The sequence below is a fragment of the Portunus trituberculatus genome, chromosome 27 (genome assembly GCF_017591435.1).
Source record: "Portunus trituberculatus isolate SZX2019 chromosome 27, ASM1759143v1, whole genome shotgun sequence".
NCBI lineage: Eukaryota > Metazoa > Arthropoda > Malacostraca > Decapoda > Portunidae > Portunus > Portunus trituberculatus.
Window position 1 is genome coordinate 15,229,902 of NC_059281.1, and position 5,000 is coordinate 15,234,901.

The window sequence follows — 5,000 nt, forward strand, 5'->3', positions numbered from 1 at the left end:
GGAGGAAGACATGTACACAAGGAAAAAACATTAAAAAGATTATATAACAATGGAACCAGGAAGAGAAGACGCTTGAGAGAAAAGATAAAAAAAAATTATAAAAGAAAAGAAGGAGGAAGAAGGAAGGTGGGAGAATGAGACTGGAAAGGGAAAATATGAAAAGGAAGACAACAGGGAAAAAATTATAGCAGAAAGACGAGTAAAATAGTTGATGTGGATATATCTGGTGGTGGTTTAATAAGTGGTGGTAGTAGTAGTAGTAGTAGTAGTAGTAGTATCGTAAAACCAACTTAAGTACTGCACGTTACATCAATCAGTAGCGCAAAACAAGGTTAATTTAACGCTACAAACAGGTTAAACGGGCTACACACACACACACACACACACACACACAGTAACAAGGGTGAGCAAGTTTCCCAAGCACTCACTGACTCCCATAAACTTTCTACATGCTAATAAAGGCAACCTGCTTTCCACACACACACACACACACACACACACACTTCCCATTCATGGTAAAGCAGGAAATTGTATTAGAAAACATTAATGATTAATTTAATATCATAACTTATTGATAGTCATTGAAACGAGGAGGAGGAGGAGGAGGAGGAGGAGGAGGAGGAGAGGAGGAGGAGGAGGAGGAGGAGGAGGAGGAGGAGGAGGAGGAGGAGGAGGAGGAGGAGGAGGAGGAGGAGGAGGAGGAGGAGGAGGAGAGATTATGTATGAAAAACTTAAGGAAAACAGGCAACCGGTTAGAAAGTTATTAAGGTTTTATACTTAAAAGAAAGAAAAACTTAAACGCTGATTACATTGGAGAGAAAGACAATGAACCAGGACAAACAAGGCGGAGATTGACGCAACTATCGCCCTAACCACATCATTGCTCACCTCGTTACAGTCAAACCATAAGAATGCTGCCGAAGAAACCAGTAAAAAGAAATAATTTGAACATAAAAAAGCACCTACGCAAAAGCAAGATGTCCAACTATAGAACTTACGCCATTACGGCTATTAAGCAGTATTAGGTCAGCTTGTTAAGACACCTATTTTAAGGCTACATTTATCGTGCCACTCAAACAATACAATTAAATAACGCTATTTCTCTTAACATTTCCACGTAAAGCCTTTAAGCCCACTTGGTCATTAAGTATATTTAGACTAATAGCTGTTACGATCGGTGTCACGTACCACTGTGCTCTCTACTAACATGAAAAAAGTCAGATAAAGAACTACCTATTATACAATCCTCAAAAATCTTATAAAAATCCAAAGAAAAAAAATCAAAACCCACAAACGTTTAACATGTCTAAATCAAAAGTAGAGATAAGATTGCGAAATATTCAAATTCTCTAGTCACTTTGACCAATGATGTGTATGTACCTATCTGTGTGTGTGTGTGTGTGTGTGTGTGTGTGTGTGTGTGTGTGTGTGTGTGTGTGTGTGTGTTTATCACCACTTCAGCACCCTCCCAAGCTTCCGTTCCTCGTTCAGAGCCCCCAGCCATCATGCAGCGGCTTGTACCATCACGTTCACCTCTCCACACGTCCACCGGCCTCCCTCGCCCCTCGCCCCTGGCTAACTTTCAACCCCGAAGAATGAGGTACTGAATTACTAAAGAGAAAAATATACACAAGGGACGTGATAAAGCATACACTAGAAACAGCAATAATATACAAAACATAGAAGATAGAAAGGAAAGGAGGAGGTATAGTGGTAAAAATTGGAGTCAATGGAAAAGTGTCCCGAATAAAATACGTTATGAAACCATGGATTAACAGAGGAGGAAATAAAGAGAGAGAAGCCAGACAAAGGGAGAGAGCTGCATCACAAAGGATCAGAGAAAGAAAAGGAAAGGATTAAACAGAAAAGTAATAAAATGCAACATACCGTGGATTGATATAGATACGTACAAGAACACCAGGAACCAAGCTACAATACACAAGTTAATGTATACTGCGTAGTTATCACCGTTACCCTCTTGTTTCCCTCACTGACACCACTACGCACACCCCGCAACACTCCTCTCCTAATGCGCTGTTTGACTTGTGTTCGGGCATTCTACGAGTCTTTCACATAGCTCTATCCAGTACCTTCACACACACAAACACACACACACTAAGCTTGTGTAAAATGAACTAATAACATGTAAAGAACTATCAACAGTGGTGTTCCACAGGGTTCTGTCCTATCACCCACTCTCTTTCTATTATTCATCAATGATCTCCTAAATCTGACTCAATGCCCTATCCACTCCTATGCTGATGATACCACCCTGCATTATTCAACAGCGTTCAACAGACGCCCAACCCAACAACAATTAAATGACTCAAGGCGAGATGCTATAGGACGCCTAACTTCTGATCTTTCACTTGTTTCTGATTGGGGCAGAGAAAACCTGGTTTTGTTCAATGCCTCAAAAACTCAATTTCTACAACTATCTACTCGACATAACCTTCCAGACAACTATCCTCTCTTCTTCAATAACACTCAACTTCCCTCTCCTCTACATTAAACACACTCGGTCTATCCTTCACTAAAAATCTAAACTGGAAATTTCACATCTCTACTCTTGCTAAATCAGCTTCCAAGAAGTTAGGTGTCCTATGGCGTCTTCGTCCATTTTCTCTCCCTCCCAGCTGCTTGCTCTGTACAAGGGCCTTATCCGCCCGTGTATGGAGTATGGCTCTCATGTCTGGGGGATCCACACACAGCTTTACTAAACAAGGTGGAATCTAAAGCTTTTCGTCTTATCAACTCTTCTCCTCTAACTGACTGTCTTGATTCTTTAAGTCACCGCCGCAATGTTGCATCTTTATCTGTCTTCTACCGCTGTTTTCATGCTGTCTGCTCTTCTGAACTTGCTAACTGCATGCCTTCCCCCCTCCTGCGGCCTCGCTGCACAAGACTCTCTACTTCTTCTCATCCCTATTCTGTCCATCTTCCTAATGCAAGAGTTAACCAGTATCTTCACTCCTTCATTCCCTACACTGGTAAACTCTGGAACTCTCTACCTGTGTCTGTATTTCCACCTGCCTATGACTTAAACTCTTTCAAAAGAGGAGTGTCAAGACACCTCTTACGTTAACTGGACCCTCCTTTTAGATTTTTTTTTTTCTCTTTCTACTTTCCTCTTAACAGGGCCTGGCAACCAGCGGGATTTTTTTTTTCCCAACACTTTGTTTTCCCTTGGCCAGTGCCCTTGTAATGTAAAAAAAAAAAAAAAAAAAAAAAAAAAAAAAAGACCAATGATGCATTATATTGTTAGCCTACACGCTTCTCTCTCCTCGTGGTTTGGTGAGACGAGAGAACTAAAAGCCAGAACAGATTTATCATAAATAAGGTCATGTACTTTAAATCTATCCATCATTTGTGTTTACTTTAATACATGTCCATCCCTTCATTAAAGCCACCCTTGCTTTCACCCTCACTCGTAATACCAAATCACCAATACCTGACAAACATCTCGCTACATGCTCGTGGTTGGTCGTCAGGTGGTATAGAAAGGAACAAAGCGGTATGGGCACTCTTACATTTATACTTCGAATAGAAAATCAAACTTCATCTTCCTACCTCCCTCACTGACTAAATACCCACTTACTGTGACAGCTTGAACAAACACTACCTCAGTACATACGTGAGTTGGCTGGTAAAACGGCAACACAGGGGGTTAGGTGGACAGTTAGACGGGTTAGCACAGCCACACACACACTGACATAGCTTGCTTTCTCCCTCACCGTTTCAATATCCACCTATCTCCTCCTTCCACAGCTATGACAAACACTCAACCTTGCCACACACACTTAGCACTTACTTTGGCGTGAAGGAGTGAGCAGGGACAATGAAGTTAAAAGCACTAGGCACAGACAGTGTAATAACTACCACTTGGCGTTGCTGCTGTATATATGGCGCCAAAAAGGCAAACCTGGGCCTGGTGGGGCATGGATGTGTTGACGGTCTCCTCATTGGCCATTGCCTCATGGGGGAAGCCAGGAACTTCTCTCATTGGTGAATCCAAACCTCCCCGCGAGTATTTTAAGACTGTTGACGTTATTTCTTTAAGGTTCATTTAGTTTATCATTACTTCATACTGTTCTCCCATCGGTAAAATAAACTATTAACTCTCCCGAATGTATTTTTCCTATCTATGCGTGTATATTCCAACGTATTCTTATATACGAGAGGATGATATCGTTATTGAAAAGCAGGAAAAGCGTGATAATTTTAAATAAATGAAAGATACTGAACGAAAGAAAGAGGAATTAGGAGACGGGAGGGAGCAGAAGGGGGAGACAAAACGTTACCAACCCTCATGACGGCTTTGTTGCATCTTAACACAGGTTCTTTCCTTCTCGCTATTCCTTGTCCCCCCGTGACCTCAGTGTTCTCAAAGGATGTGCCGGGTGCTGATTTATTCTTATGCCTATATTTCAATAAAGAGAGTCAGGCATCAGTGTTTCTGTGGGAGTATTTCAAAGGTTAGGATTATTATTGTGTCACCGAGGTGGAGGGAAGAGGGAAGGGGAGGAGGAAAGATGCCATTTGTTGCTATTATGCCCATTTCCCTTGCTTATTTTCTCTACCTGTGTCTTTGTTTACTTGTCTCTCTTTGTCTCACTACTACTACTACTACTACTACTACTACTACTACTTAACTTTTTACTTCCATATAAGCGTTTGAGAGAGAGAGAGAGAGAGAGAGAGAGAGAGAGAGAGAGCAGCATTAGTAATATCAAATTTATAAAGAATATTTCCTGACTCAACGGATATAAGATTAATCTCTCTCTCTCTCTCTCTCTCTCTCTCTCTCTCTCTCTCATGTTTCTCCCCCATCCTCTCTTATCATAATATACTCTTCTTCCTTTCATCTCCCTTTTCTCTCAGCACCCTCCTTCCTCTCATTTCCTCTCTGTTCCTTTTCATCCTTTCCTCTTTCCATCTCCTTTTCTCCCTCTCTCTCCTCCCTTCGCTTTTTTTTCCTCCTCTTCCCCCTTGTCCTCTCC

At 41.5% G+C, this 5,000-nt stretch overlaps 1 protein-coding gene and 1 long non-coding RNA gene across 2 annotated transcripts in view; one reads left to right on the top strand and one right to left on the bottom strand.

Moving 5' to 3' along the window:
* LOC123509380 (stress response protein NST1-like) overlaps positions 1-3,919 on the bottom strand; it is a 56,918-nt gene extending 52,999 nt beyond the window's left edge. The window contains exon 1 of the mRNA XM_045263654.1: positions 3,812-3,919. The gene's annotated coding sequence lies outside the window, so the exon portion shown is untranslated. The remainder of the gene's footprint in view (positions 1-3,811) is intronic.
* LOC123509382 overlaps positions 1-5,000 on the top strand; it is a 13,854-nt gene that overhangs the window by 149 nt on the left and 8,705 nt on the right. The gene's annotated exons all lie outside the window — the stretch shown is intronic.